Source organism: Hemicordylus capensis, chromosome 2, assembly GCF_027244095.1.
Source record: "Hemicordylus capensis ecotype Gifberg chromosome 2, rHemCap1.1.pri, whole genome shotgun sequence".
In the NCBI taxonomy this organism is placed as follows: domain Eukaryota; kingdom Metazoa; phylum Chordata; class Lepidosauria; order Squamata; family Cordylidae; genus Hemicordylus; species Hemicordylus capensis.
The window spans coordinates 370,356,316-370,372,146 of record NC_069658.1 but is presented as its reverse complement, the minus strand read 5'-3'; the positions used below and the strand labels follow the sequence as shown (position 1 = coordinate 370,372,146).

General features: G+C 44.3%; 1 protein-coding gene and 1 long non-coding RNA gene across 17 annotated transcripts in view; one reads left to right on the top strand and one right to left on the bottom strand.

Annotated features, from left to right (window-relative positions):
* LOC128342099 (uncharacterized) overlaps nucleotides 1–12,615 on the bottom strand; it is a 36,150-nt gene extending 23,535 nt beyond the window's left edge. Inside the window, exons 1-2 of one of the 4 annotated variants that reach the window (XR_008314776.1) lie at nucleotides 12,470–12,615; nucleotides 9,798–9,973 (exon numbers count right to left, since the gene is read on the bottom strand). This is a non-coding gene — a long non-coding RNA (uncharacterized LOC128342099). Of the gene's footprint in view, nucleotides 1–9,797; nucleotides 10,566–12,469 lie in introns of those variants that run through there. The other 3 variants (XR_008314775.1, XR_008314774.1, XR_008314773.1) reach the window with 3 other exon arrangements.
* The window catches only part of TENM2 (teneurin transmembrane protein 2), a 1,486,671-nt gene that overhangs the window by 657,382 nt on the left and 813,458 nt on the right, over nucleotides 1–15,831 (top strand). The window lies entirely within an intron of this gene.

Sequence of the window (15,831 nt, the reverse complement as noted above, 5' to 3'; positions counted from 1 at the left end):
AGAGGCAAGTCACATGACTGACTCCCCCAGCTGTGCACCTGCCCCGGCTTCCTTCATTTGTATTCATCCTTGAAATTGATGTGAGTGCTAAGACCTGAAGCTACCAGAACAGCATGTCTTTCTCTAGTACAGGGCTGCTCAACTCCGGCCCTCCTTCAGATGTTGGCCTATAGTTCCCATAATCCCTGGCTACTGGCCACTGTGGCTGGGGATTATGGGAGTAGTAGTCCAAAAACAGCTGGGAGGCCTAAGTTGAGCAGGCCTGCTCTAGTACCATTAAATGACTTGCATCATCCACAATTTACAAAACCTTTAAAAAAATAATTTAGGATGATGTCCATTGTGGCACATAGGTGTTTATACACACACACACACACACACACACACACACACACACACACACACGCTTTTTGTTACCACTATTCAGCCTCATTTAAGATTTCTTTACTTCATGAGCTGAGCTTCAGTGGGGGGCGGGCATTTTAAAATCTTGTCTCTGGGCCCACTATAACCTTGCTATGCCCCTGAGCTTGAGTCCAGGGAATTTAAAAGAGCGCCTGCTTTGTGATGAATGCAGACTGGTGGCAACCCAGGACTGGTGGCAACCTCATTTGGTGGCAACCCAGGACTGGGCTTTCTCTGTGGCTGCCCTGGGGCTTTGAAATATGCTCCCTGCTGAAATAAGAGCATCTCCTCTGTTTGTTTTCAGGAAAACCCTCAAGATACCTGTTCTCACAAGCTTTTAATTATGGTTTATTTTAATAATTTGTTTTAATAATTGTTTTATGTTACTGTTTTTATTTCTGTTTTTATGCTAGTTTTAATTGTTTTGTATTTTAATTTGTGCTGATTTTTAAATATTGTTTTAAATTTTGTACACTGTCTAGAGATGTACATATCAGGGGGTATAAAAATATGATAGGTAGGTAGGTAGGTAGATGTTGAGATTTAAACCTGAGACACCTAAGGTATAATTAGATCCCAAATTCTCAGTCTTTAATTCCTCTCTTCCTCCAAATAACTTAACAGGTTTGTTGTTACTGACAATAAATTAATGTGGAATACAGCAATATAATAAAAGAAGAAAAAGAGATAATGATAAGAGCGTGAGAGCACAAAGGATGGAGGGAGGTAGCCACAAGACCAGTTTGTATTACTTTCTGGAGAAACATTCTAAAAAGGGTCCCTGGATCACCACTATAATTTTTTTAAGGCACCTGTTGCCATATTTAAGGTGCTTCCAGTAACAAATCATTCTGTCCTCCAAGAATGTACTGTACCTATTCATTCATCCATTCATTCATTCACCAAGGATTCAAGATCTAAAATTAACTTGATGTTCAGAATATTAACCCCGAAGCATGCCTTTATTTCAAAATAGGTGTAGATATGGATAACTGCTAGTGTTATTTTCTGGTTTTTAAATTATTAAAAATTAATTCTCTTTCCCGATTAGATAGGACAAGTAGCAAACAGACATGTCAAAAACTTACTTAAGTACAACAGCACAGTATCTACTGGGGCCATAGGTCCTTAATGATGCTAATGAAAGACACAGAAACATGAAGCCAGTTACTTGGAATGCTGCACGAATAAGCAATTTTAGCCTGCATGGAGTCACATTTCAGTTGGACCCATAGTCAAGAAAAAGCATGTGGTATGGGCCTCACAGTACTATTTCAGAATGCAGTGGGGTTGCATGTAGGCCTGTGGATCTCTGTAAAAGATCTCCGACTCTGGAAAAGCTGGTATGTCAGGCAGAGAGACATACTAGCCTAGCTTCCTTCCTGATATGTTAGCTTTCTATGTATGGTGAATATTTTACATAGTCAAAGCATTCAATTATGCAATTCCTTACCTATGTTCACCCAGAACATTTACATTAGACTCTGCAAATCTTTGGATTAAAGCAATTCCAGAGTGAATAATGTTATTGACCATAGATATAAAGAAGGGACAGAGGGAAGTGGGTTGACTGTTATTCTTACTATTTTTTATATACAACTTTCCAACAAAGAAATTCTCAGTGGTTTTCAAAGAAAAAGGTTATTACTCTGTTCCCAAAGGGCTCACAATCTGAAAAGAACACAAGGATGCAATTGATGCTTTTGCAAATAATGTTCACAAATTTCTTCCATGAATAATCTGTGAGTACAAATATTCATAATTAAGGTTTATATGTGCTCACAAATCAGATCCAAATTTTTTTTCCAAACCAACAGCTGCAGACAGCTGCCAAAATAGCTAATATATATGCTATTTTAAATACATTTGATTGGAGTCAGGCATAGTACATAGTTTTGTTTTTTCTGTATAGATTTATGTTCACCACTGATGAGAGAGAAGCATGCTAATGGATTTTCATCACAAGGAAAAAAGTGTCTATTATAATTTTTTCATCATTGTTTTGGCTGTTGGACAGCCAAAATCATGATCCATTTCAGGTGCATGCCACATTCCTTTAAGTGAGAAATTGCCAAATTGAGAGAAGACTGAGATGAGAGCACTGCTGCTCCTTCCTTATCCAAATCATTCTCATGAGGCAGCTCTTCCTTTACTACTAAGAATTGTGAATCCCTCTCTGGTAGGATGAAGTTCCACTGACTCATTTCTTCTGCGGGGGGTGGGGGAGACAGACAGACAGACTACAAAATGGCTGTTAGCAGCTAGATGTGCTTTGATCTACTGTATTCTTCAGGATCACTTTAGTCTCAAAGGTACATGAAGTGTCTGCTTCAGGCAATGTGTGTATACAGTCCAAGAAGATGAAAATAATTGAGAAATATATACTTGTCCTCAGGTTACTGGTCAATGTGCTGAGATATAGTTCCTTCACCTATTGGTCATCTATTGAGAATGCTCTCAATACTGAAGGCAGCACATAGACATAAGACAGTTAGGCTGTCCTCACAATAAGAACTAGGGTAGGAGTAACCAGGGTACTCTGTTAAGGGGCAGGTGAGAAGATGTGGGTGGGGAGGCAGAGTGGCTGTGGTATATATAAGAACAACATCTCCTTTACTGAGATCCCTGTCAAAGTGATGTACCATATAATATATGTGTACTTAAGTTTGAGGTACAGGGATAGACTGGGACTTTTGTTGGTGATGTCTCTGCCCAACAGAGTCCCTAACTGAGCTGGCGGACTTGTTCTTGGGCTTGGCAATGGAGTCTCCCAGGTGGTGGTGGTGGGGACTTCAATGTTCACTTTGAAACCAATTTGGTAAGGGCAGCTCAAGAGTTCATAGTGGCCATGACAACTATGGGCCTATCCTAAGCAGTCTCGGGACTAACACATGTTGCTGGACACTTTTACTCTGATCTGGGTGGTGTTCTGTGTGTGGGGGCTCCTGTGATTTCCCCATTGTCATGGATGGACCACCATCTGGCTAAGGTTGGACTCACAATCACATCTAGGGGTGTGCACGGAACTGGTCCGGCACTGGGGTGGGGGGTTCCAATGAAAACGGGGGGGCTCTACTCACCCCTTCCAGTAAAAAAACGTATTTCTTGTACTAATTGGGCGGCAGGGTGCCGCCCGCTTCAATCTCATTGCGCGGGCTCCTCGTATCCATCGGGGCGGCAGGATCGCTCCAGTCCCTGCCGCCCCCTTCAAGTTAAGTCCCCCTCGGCTGGCGGCCGCCCCCTGAAGTTCCCCAGAGGTCCCCCGCCACCCCCTTCTTTCCAAAACTACCCCCATTACCAGAGGACAGCAGGAGAACTCCCTGCCGTCCCCTTCCCCCTTGCCGGCTGGGCTGCAAATGGCTTCTAGGAAGCCTTTCGCGCGCGTGCGCGAAAGGCTTCCTAGAAGCCATTTGCAGCCCAGCCGGCAAGGCGAGCGGACGGCAGGGAGTTCTCCCGCCACCCGCTCGCTAAAGTAAGCGCTTACTTTAGCGAGCAGGCGGCGGGAGAACTCCCTGCCGTCCGCTCGCCTTGCCGGCTGGGCTGCAAATGGCTTCTAGGAAGCCTTTCGCGCACGCGCGCGAAAGGCTTCCTAGAAGCCATTTGCAGCCCAGCCGGCAAGGGGGAAGGGGACGGCAGGGAGTTCTCCTGCCGTCCTCTGGTAATGGGGGTAGCTTTGGAAAGAAGGGGGTGGCGGGGGACCTCTGGGGAACTTCAGGGGGCGGCCGCCAGCCGAGGGGGACTTAACTTGAAGGGGGCGGCAGGGACTGGAGCGATCCTGCCGCCCCGATGGATACGAGGAGCCCGCGCAAGGAGATTGAAGCGGGCGGCACCCTGCCGCCCAATTAGTACAAGAAATACGTTTTTTTACTGGAAGGGGTGAGTAGAGCCCCCCCTGTTTTTATTGGAACCCCCCCACCCGAACCAAAACCACCCCGTGCCCGGACCGGTCTGGAGGCCTTTAGAATGGCCTCCGAACTGGTCCGTGCACATGACTAATCACATCCCACACCTGCAGGGGTGAGGAGCCTGTTAGGATGGTCTGCCCGAGAAGGTTATTGGATCCAATAGGATTCCAAGAAACCTTGGAAGGATTTAGTGTTGGCTCTGCTGGTGATTATGTTCATGCCACGGTGGAGAACTGGAACAACAAATTCACCAGGGTAGTGGACATGATCATTCCTAAGCGTCCTCTCTGACTAGTTTCAAAATTGGCCCCTTGGCATACGGAAGATTTACAGGAGCTGAAGCGGCAAGGTAGATGACTTAAGCACAAGTGGAAATTCAACTTGACTCTGACAGATTACAATATAGAGCATTTTTGAAGACCTATGCTCAGGCAATACATGTGGTAAAGAAGCAATTCTTTTCTGCTTCTATTGCATCCGCAAGCTCACATCCAGTGGAGTTATTTATGGTTGTGAGGGGGCTAGTACATGCCCCTCCTCCCTTGAATCAGAATTCTGAACCATCAGTTACCTGTTGTGATGTTTCTAATGAGTTATTTGTGGATAAAATCTATTGTATTTGGGCCAACTTAGACTTAGATACCACAATTCTTGCAGAGACTAATGCAGAAGTGTCCATTAGCTCCTCTTACGTGGTTAGATTGGATCATTTCCAGTTTGTGACCCTCCTGATGATGTGGATAAGCTGCTTGGAACGGTGCAACCTACAACCTGTTCTCTTGACCCTTGTCCAACATGGCTTACAGTATCTGGCAGGAAGGTTGTTGTAGAAGGCCTGGTAAATATTATAAATGCTTCTCTGAGGGAGGGCAGAATGACTTTTGTCTTAAGAAGGCAATCATTAGACTTTTTGTGAAGAAGCCTGCATTGGATCCCTTATAGCTAAGCAACTATATACCTGTTTCCAACCTCCCATGGTTTGGCAAGGTAACTGAGAGGGTGGTGGCCTCCCAGCTCCAGGCGGTCCTGGAGGAAACTGATTATCCAGACCCATTTCAGACTAGTTTTTGGATGGGCTGTGGGGTGGGCACTGGCTGCCTTGGTTGGCCTGATGGATGATCTCTAATGGGAAATTGACAGAGAGAGTATGACTGTTGGTCCTTTTGGAACTCATGGCGGTTTTCAGTACTATCAACCATAGAATCCTCCTGGAGTGTCTGAGAGGGTTGGGAGTGGTAGGCACCACTTTGTAGTGGTTCTGCTCCTACCTCTTGGGCAGATGTCAGATGCCAAGTGGTGTCACTTGGAGACTGTTGTTCTTCAAAACATGATCTTTTATATGGCATCCCCCAGGGCTCCACATTGTCTCCAATGCTCTTTAATATATACATGAAACCGCTGGGAGAGATCATCAGGAGATTTGGTGGAGGGTGCAATCAGTATGCTGATGACACCCAAATCTATTTCTCCATGTCAACATCATCAGGAAAAGGCATAACCACCTTAAATGCCTGCCTGGAGACAGTGATGGGCTGGATGAAGGATATCAAACTGAGACTGAATCCAGATAAGATGGAAGTACTTAGTCGGAACTTGAGAGACAATTTTTATATGCAGGTTCTGGATGTTACACTTCCCCAGAAGGAACAGGTACGCAGTCTGGGAGTCTGAATCCAAACCTCCCCCTGGCACCTCAGGTTGATGCTGTGGCCAGAGATTCTTTCTATTTGCTTTGGCTCCTACGCTAGCTTTGTTCGTTTCTTGAAACGACCTCAGAACAATGGTACATATGCTGGTAACCTCCAGACTTTACTTCTGCAGTGCACTCTATGTGACACTGCCTTTGTACATAGTCCTGAGACTGCAGTTGGTACAGAATGTGGCAGCCAAGTTGGTCACTGGGTCATCTCAAAGAGACCATATCACTCCTATAGTAAAACAATTGCACTGGCTACCAATAAGTTTCCAGGGGGAAAACAAGGTGTTGATTATAATCTAAAAAGCCCGGAACAGCTTAGGCCCAGGGTATTTAAGAGAACGTCTTACTTACTTATTTGGTTTATATATCACCCTTCCAAAAAGGGCTCTGGGCAATTTACATCAATATAAAAGCGATTAAAATCAATTAACAATTACAAACAAAAACTATTAAAACAACATAAAACCAATTAACAGTTAAAAACCCTGGAGGACCAGGCCAAACATTTACAACAATTGAAAAACCCTGGAAGGCCAGGCCAAACAGATAGGTTTGAAGGGCTCTTCTGAAAGCCAATAATGAATTCAAGTTACAGATTTCTGCTGGGAGTGCATTCCACAGCCAAGGAGCAGCTACAGAGAAGACCCGCCTCTGAGTCGCCAGCAGACGTGCTGGTAGTAAATGAGGATTAACCTCTTCAGGTGACCTTAACGTGTGGTGGGGATCATGCAGAGGAAGGTGCTCTCCAAGATAACTTGGACCTAAGTTGTTAGGGCTTTAAAGATAATGACCAGCACTTTGTATTTCTCCCGGAAATACAGCAGCAGCCAATGCAATTGTTTCAGAACAGGATAATATGGTCTCTCTGGGTTGCCCCAGAGACCAATCTGGCTGCCACATTTTGAACTAAGTGAAGTTTCTGAACTACATACAAAGGCAGCCCCATGTAGAACACATTGCAGTAGTCAAGCCTAGGGGTTACAAACTGATGCACCACTGTTTTGAGGTCATCCTCTTCAAGTAATGGACTCAGCTGTCAGATCAGCTGAAACTGATAGAAAGCACTCCTGGCCATGACCTCTATGTGAGATACCAGGGTGAAGCCTGGATCCAGGAGTACTCCCAAGCTGCGCACCTGCTTCTTCCGGGGGAGTGTAACCCTGTCCAGCATAGGAAGATCTATCTCAGCCCTCAGATTCTGAGACCCTACAACAAGCACCTCTGTCTTGCTCGGATTCAGTTTCAATTTGTTATCCCTCATCCAGTCCATTACTGCTTCTAGGCAGGCATTTAGAGAATGAGTGCCATTTCTGATGATGAAGGTGAAAAGGAAAAGTAGATTTGGGTGCAGGGGCGGAGCCACCATTGGGCCAATGGGTTCAAAGAACCCGGGCTGGTGACCAATCAGGGGCCGCAAGAGCAGCCCCAACACATCCCCCGTGTCTGACGTCAGACGTGGGGGCGGTAGTTTAGCTCCCGAGCGGGGGCCATGCAGCCCCTTTGGGAGCGAAACTAAGGCTCGCGCTGCGTTTGCAGCGCTAGCCAGGAGTGGCTTTTCCCTGCCTTTGCAGGGAAGAGTCGCTCCTGGCTGCGTGCTGAGAATGCAGTGCCAGCCTAACTAGCTCCTGAAGGGGCCGCACTGCCCCTTCAGGAGCTAAGACTGGCGCTGCATTTGCAACGCAGCCCAAGAGGGACTCTTCCCTGCAGGGAAGAGCCGCTCCTGGGCTGCGCTGCAAACGCAGCGCCAGCCTTAGTTTAATTGCCGAAGGGGCCGCATGGCCCCTTAAGCTTCAACTCCCGAACGGAGCCTCAAGGCTCCGTTCAGGAGCCAGACCACACACCCCGCGTCTGACATCAGACATGGGGGCATGGCTATCCCCTGCATCTGATGTCAGATGTGCGGCCCCTTCAACAGTTAAGCTTCAACTCTCGAACGGAGCCTCAAGGCTCCGTTCGGGAGCCAGACCACGCCCCCCACGTCTGACGTCAGACGCTATCCCCTGACATCAGTGGCTATCCCCTGCATCTGACATCAGACGCGGGGGCGGGGCTATTGGGGCACCCGCCGCGGCCACACACGGGCCGCCAGCGGGCTGGCTACGCCCCTGTTTGGGTGTCAGCAGCATACTGATAACACCCAGCACCAAAACTCCTGATGACCACACCCAGTAGTTTTATGTAGATATTAAAAAACATTGGTGAAAAAATGGAGCCCTGGGGAACTCCATATAACAGCTCCTGTTTTAAGGAGCAGCTGTCACCAAGCTCCACCATCTGGAATCTACCTGACAGATAGGAGCGGAACCACTGCAAAGCAGTGCCTCTTATCCCCAACTCCCTCAGGCGATCCAGAATGATACCATGGTTGATGGTATTGAACACCGCCAAGAGATCCAACAGAGCCAACAGAGTCACACTCCCTCTGTTGATTCCCCGGTAAAGGTCATCCATCAGACTGACCAAGGTTGTCTCAACCCCATAGCCAGCTTTAAAGCCTGTTTGCAATGGGTTCAAGTATTACGAGTTCCATCACCCATTGAAATCATCTGTAGAAGTTCATCTGCAGTTGCCCCCAGTTTGTCTAGTGGCTATACAAGGACGGGCCTTCTTTGTTGTTGTCCTGAGACTCTGGAGTGTGCTCCCTGCTGAAATAAAAACCTCCCCATCTCTGGCAACTATTAAAAAGTCAACTTTATTCATCCAAGCTTTTAACTAGATTTGCAGTTATAAATTGTTTTAAGGTTTTACTTGCTGGTTTAATTTGTTTTATGTTGATGTAAGCCACCCAGAGATGGAGGTTTGGGGGCAGTGTACAAATTAGATAGATGGGTAAGTAAGTAAATAAATAAAATTATGCACAATGGACTGATTGGCCTGTTTCATTAGTGCCATCCAATAAGTCATCACTATTCCCCATTCTGTTACTGGAGAAAGCATTGACTATTTCTCATCACTTTTCCCAGTGAAAAATACTTGGCTGACTTCCTTTCTCTCTTGATCTTGAACTATTGTGCATGCACCCTTCCTTATTCTGTGAAATCGGCATATTAATTGAACTAATATGTTTTTTGGTTCCCCCCCCCTTCTCTTTATAGCTTGTTAAGTCTATTTGTTTATGTCTCTCATGTTTTCAGTTATTCTCTCTTTCATCTTTTTTTCAAGCTTAGGTGAATCATAACCAATCAAATATCTTTTCTTTTAATTAACAGGATAGTTAATTTTCTCTGGTTGATTGATTCAGTTGGTTTTCAGTTTCTATTTGGATTCACAAATGTTTTGTGTCACTATAGAATAAAATCATGTTTGCTGTACTTCTGCTGCTTTATAAATATAATATTAATTCAAAATAATTGTATATATTTTAAATTAAGGTATTCTAAGTGGGAAAACTCTTATTTTTGAATTGGTCTAATATGTTTGAATCCAATACTAGTGCCAGCTGTGAACAGTCTCCTGTGCTCATTCAGTATATGCTTGCTTTCTTCCTTTTGCATGAAAAGACTTGATATTCCGTACCTTACTTGCCAAATGAGACTTTTATTTTTCTTCAGGCACCTAGAGTTGTAGTTGGTCATGCTGGTGACTGTCTAGATACAATTGCTACAAGGGCAATGCCCCCGGTTGTAGCCCTTTGGCAGCTCTCTTTGATCTGCTGTGCTGCTCAGGTATTCCTTCTGCATCACATCAGCAACCATAATCCAAAGGATTTTCCTGCTCTCCCAATCTCTATTCTTGAACATTTTCTCAGTTCAGACAGTGTCAGTCCTGCTTTACATCAAAGACTGTACCTTCTCTCTTGCAGGCCAGCCTTAGAACAGGGTCATTCTTGGAGTCTTGCTGCATATTTTGTTCAGTATGCCACAGATGGTGATGCTGGATCTCAAAATGGCACTCAGCTTCCTTCATCACAGAGTACAAGGGAACTTATATACTTAGACATCAGAGAGGAATGGCCTTTCTGTCTCTTCCAAATAAATAAATAAATAAATAAACCACATTAATCTTTCCAGCAAAGCATACTGTAGGTGCGTCTTAGCAACCAAAGATAGAGGAAAATCAAACCTTGTTTTTTCTGCCTTCCAACAACATACATAATATGTTTAGAATGTTTATAATCCAGGTTTATCTTCCATGAAGTTATTGAGGAAATGGCACAGGTTGACAGGATTCACTTAGTTACATAATCCCCCTTCTCCTACCATTTTAAGTGAAAACAATACTGACCTTCCTTGCCCCTCCTCCATTTTCAACAGAATGGTGGACAACTGAAGAACAGAACTTAAAGAACAATGGGAGTCTTCTTGAGGGTGACAGCAGTTGATCATTTCAGACAGATAAGGACTGGCTTACACTCAGAAAGCAGGGGAAGGTTAAAAATGATACATTGTGTGTTTATGGCACAATAGTGGGTGGCAGAAACTTAGAAATTATGTTAAGCATACTATACCAGGAATATGGGATGACAAGTGTGCAAGTTACACAGTCTACAGACATATGTAATGTATCTGTTGCAGAACTTGCAAGCTAAGTCTTCAAGTGATGGACTGAAAGTTTGAATTCTCACCCCCCACCCCCAATATAAAAATGGCCTGCACATACAAAGAAAGCTACTATATTCCATAAGAACTTAGAAATAATGGCTGACATCCAAATGAAGTGTACAGTATGTTCAGCATGCTATTTTCCAGACCAAAGCAGCACAGGTTTATTTATTTATCCATTCATTCATTCATTCATTCATTCATTTTTGAAATGTTTATGCCTGCCCCTCCAGTATACTACTGTTCAGGGTGGCTCTCAACAATAAATTAGATACAGTGTAAAATAAAAGTTATAAAATTAACCAAATTAAGAAAACAAGTTAAAAGTGAGGTTAAAAACCACAATCAATATTAAGTTTCAAATTAAAAGTTATTTTAAAAGCTGGTTGAAAGTTATTTAAGTCATCTGGGTCCAATGAGGGCTTTTAAAGGAGGGGCCTAATGACTGCCTCCTTCAAGCAAGGAGGGACCACCCCCAGCTCTAGAGAGGCATTCACCACTCCTGCCACCCATGGACCCAGTCCCTCCCTAGAGGCCTTCACCAACCATGAAGGGCCTCAGCCTTCCAAGCAGCCTGTCCACCTCCTCAGGCAACACAGTCTGAAAGCCATCCAATATAACAAGACCAGATGATGTATTGGCAACATCCAGTTCTGGTGCCACAACAATCTTAGCATCCAAGTCAGAATGGATATGAGGTATTTTATCTGCAAAATGTAAGGTCACAGCAGGCTGCTGAGGGTTATGTTTGATGATCTTTGGGGTCCTCACCTGGGAGGCCCCAAACCACTTGAAAAAGCTCCACTGGACGACATTGAGCTGACATGATGGGTCAGAAAAGTAGGATTTCTTTGCTGCCATCACTGTTAGACAGCAGGGTGGATGGTATACCAACAGAATCCATATTTGTCTCATGATCCAATCACTACATGCAGGCACTTGAACTGGTCAGAAAGGGGGATAGCATCTGGTAAGGGGGATGGTCTCCCAATTAACCAGGGCAACCCCACTCGCCCACCCGCCTTGGCTGATGCTGCACCCAGAAACCCGGTGGGCACAATTGGGAGAGATTTACATCTCCCTCCTCATCCAACCAGGTCTCCATAATGCATGCCAGGTCCACGTGCTCATCCAGTATAACCTCCTGGATGGTTGTGGTCTTTGCATTTATGGACTTGTCTTTTAATAGCACCAGCTTCAGGCAAGGTGGGCTGCTGTGAGAGTTACTGGGGTCTCCAAGGATGGGAGAAGGGCCAGAGGGTGTAATATTGATTGATTGATTGATTGATTGGATTGGATTTGTATTAAAACAAACCACTAAAACAAATTAAACACAATATAACAATTAACAATTTAAAAGCATTTTAAAACAATTAAACAATTACAGTGATTAAAATTCCAAAATCATGTTTTTAATTTTATAATAAACCAGATATTTAAAAAAAACCCAAGTTTAGGAAGCTGAGAAAGCTTGGGTGAAAAGATAGGTTTTCAGATGTTTTTTGAAAATTGCCAGAGATGGGGAGGATCGTATCTCAGCAGGGAGCACATTCCACAATCTCGGGGCAGCAACCGAGAAGGCCCGTCTCTGTGTAGCAACCAAACGAGTTGGCGGTAACTGGAGACAGACCTCCTCAGATGACCTCAATGGGCGGTGGGGCTCATAATAAAGAAGACGCTCTCTTAGATACCCGATCTCTTTGTAATGGCTTTAATATATCAAGCATGCCCTCCCCTCACCTGGCACATCCTACTCCCTCCACCATATTGCCCTCTGCAATATGACCACCTCATTCGGAAGGGCCTCCTCCAAAGTAACATGCCCCCTGCCAACACATTTGGTGAAGACCAACACCTTGGTAATAACAAGAAATAAAAAAAATCCCCCCTATTAAAACAGAGGCAATATTCTAGATAACCTGGTAGGTCCTATGCAGCTGCTAAAACCTCAGGCAGGTATGGGGAGAACTGTTGTTGTCAGTGTTGCTTTGCTTCCCTGCTGTGCTTCTTTGTCTTTCTGATGCCGACGGTCTAAAGGCTATTCCCCTACGGTCTAAAGGTGCTCTTTTATGGAGAGCTGGAGGTACCTGCAGAGGGGGTGGAGCAGATGGAAACCGTCAACAATCAGGAGAGGGCACCACCCAGCAGTAACAGGACAGGAGGTTGCCAACTTCCCCTTTCACAGATAGTCATACAGCTGGTAGGGGTGATTTTCACTGACCTCCTCTTTCCTATGAAGCTCTCTGTGCCACACAAAATATATCGCAGAGTGCTGCACAGCCCTCAGGAACATATTTTTAGGTGGCACAGAACACTTTAGAGGGAAGGGGGAATTGGCAAAAACAAAAACAAAACCATGTGAATGCTGCTTTAGTCTGGAATGCAGCATACTGCATTTGCACTTTGTTTATCTGGATGTCAGCCAGTATAGCATGCTAGCTTAACCCTAACTGGAGAGGAAAAGCCCAAATAGAGGTCAACATGTTCAGACATCAGTTGGGACAGGACAATGGCAGAGACTAACTACCAGCCAGGTTTAGTCACTGATGCTGGGCCTAAGGATAACTTGCCCTTGAACAAAGGGTAAGCAGTTGAGGAATGAATTGGGAAGAAGGCTTTCTGTCACCATAGTAACCAATCAGCTCCTATAAGGACATGCCATAGCAACATACTCTTGGGCAGGCTAAGATAGGCAACTTTCTCTCTCTCTGCATATCAGCAATGTGCCCTGTCTTGCCTGAGAGCTTGCTGTTGCAGGAGTCAAGTGGAAGTGTGGTCAAGTATGGCCAGGAATCACCTTTATACTTATGCAGTCCATGACAGTAGCTTTAGCAGGGGGAAGAGGGTTCTTCACCATCCATCTTTCTATTCCTTTACCTTGAGTTCCTTGCTCAATACAGTGAGAACATCAAAATACTTTCCTACTCAGCCAACTGCAATGAGTTTTCCAAAGTAACATCTAAACCATTAATTACAGCCCTAATTCTCAGTCTTCATGGTCAACAATAACACAAAAAAGTCCGTATCACCATAATACAGGACCATTGCCACATAAATTCCTTCCAGTTCACAGAACTACAGCTATTGTTCAATAATTAGGAACAATGCTTCATGTTGTGGTTGGCCCAGTCACAGCAGTAGAATACCTACTGGTTGTTCTATGCCCCCCTGTAAGCATTGTTTCTTTTTCTTTGACCTGGCCCCTCTGCTCTGCACTGGTTGGGCATCCTGCCCCCATAAGCATATTGCCATGGTAATGAGGAGGTTTGCTGCCCATCCTTCTCTTTCTCTTAACACATAGAGCTCGGGGTAGGGGTGGTGGTGGGGGGTGATGCATCCTGGCACCCCAGCCCTCTGAACTACTGGCTGCAGCCAGTAGTCGTCTGGTGATCCGCCCACCAGAGAGGACACTCTTGATAGTCTGCTGGGAGGTAAGCTCCTTAGGGCTTCCTCCACGCTAATCCTTTTGCCCTTTCTCACTGCTCGTGTGAAAACACTCCTCGTTTGCTATATTAACCATGGCAGTGGTTTAAAGGACAGAAATTGGTTCATCACTGTATATTTTTATTTCTTCTTGAAAATATTCATTTACTACAAACTAACTTAATTCAGGTTTTATTCTATTCAATTCAAATCTCAATACCATCTAACTCCAACGAAAACTATATTTAAAACTACATGTGTATATTCATGACTGTTAATAAGGCTGTGATCTCATGAACAGGATAACCCATGTTAGGGCATCCCAGCCTCAGTTAGGTTGCTTATGTAGAACACTGGGATTGCTCCTGATCCCGGCACTCCCACCCAGCCTAATGCTACTCTGAAGCCTCTGGAAAGCCATGTGGCTCCCGGGAGTGCCACTCATGTACGTGGTCAAGCGGCATGGCAAGGAGGCGGCAGGGAGGGCACAGATTGTATGCGGAGAGGGTAGGTTCAGTGGAGCTTCTATCCCTCTGCTGCCCAGCATCCGGTCACATGAATAGGCTCAATATTTATTCGTATGAGTAATTTTACTAAATGTCAAGGAAGCTGCAGTAAAAAACAAACAAACCTAGGAATTATTTTGGGATCACAGGAAAGTGTTAATTTTTATGAAGTACCTGAAGTTCCACTGCTAAAATTAAGGAGCTGAGGATTCTATTCTTTTTCTCTACTGTGAATAGAATTAACTAGACACCAATTTACACCTCATTGTTAAGAGTAGCTGATTTGTCTACAAGTGAGGCCACATTTACATCTTTTGTAATTAAGTTAAAAGGGGAAAGACATTTTTCCTCTACTGCAAATCATGAAGCAAATATTTAATGTTAAATGAGTTCAAATGTTAAAATATACACAGTTCCGAAAGAAAGGAATAAGAAGTGCCTGATTCTATCATAATCTACTATACTGAAATATTAGTAATTTCTTCTTCCATTAAAGGTTTTGTTTTATGAAACAGAATAATTACTATTGCAGGTTTAAGGAACTTTAAAGTGAATGCTCCATGACCAGAATTATCAATATAAATGAAACTAGCTAATATCATTTGAATTATGATTATTAGTGCTTCTACTGACAAAGGGAATGAGCTTTAGCTATAATCCCAGACCTGGATTGGGGTTTAAGAGTGCCAGACACTGTGCATTGGGCATTGGAAGAAAATAACTGAGACCTGCATAGGAACATAGGTAGCTGCCATATACTGAGTCAGACCATTGGTCCATCTAGCTCAATACTGCCTACACAGACTAGCAGCGGTTTTTCCAAGGTTGCAGGCAGGAATCTCTCTTAGCCCTATCTTGGAGATGCTGCCAGAGAGGGAACTTGGAACCTTCTTCTCTTCCCAGAGTGGCTCCATCCCCTGAGGGAAATCTCTTACAGTGTTCACACATCGTCTCCCATTCATATGCAACCAGGGTGGACTCTGCTTAGCTAAGGAGACAAGTCATGCTTGCTACCAGCTCTCCTCTGCATGACTTTTCTTTCTTAAAGAGTGCAATTAATTGTGCCAAGAAATTGTGCCAAGAAATTCCCACTGTTAACAATTCAACAATATTAGGATTTTTAAAACATTTTTTACATTTTTCCATCTTCACATATTTTACATTTTTACAGTTCTTTACAGGGCTTCCAACACTTTTTTCTGCCCTCTGGCATGTTATCTTATCTTCATGTATTTGGCTAACTATAAGGACGGAGCTACCCAAGACACGTTTTCTACAGGGACTATAGTTATGCACAGGAAAACCACACAGATGTCTCTTTCACTTTGTGCACATATGGTAGGAAGCCACAA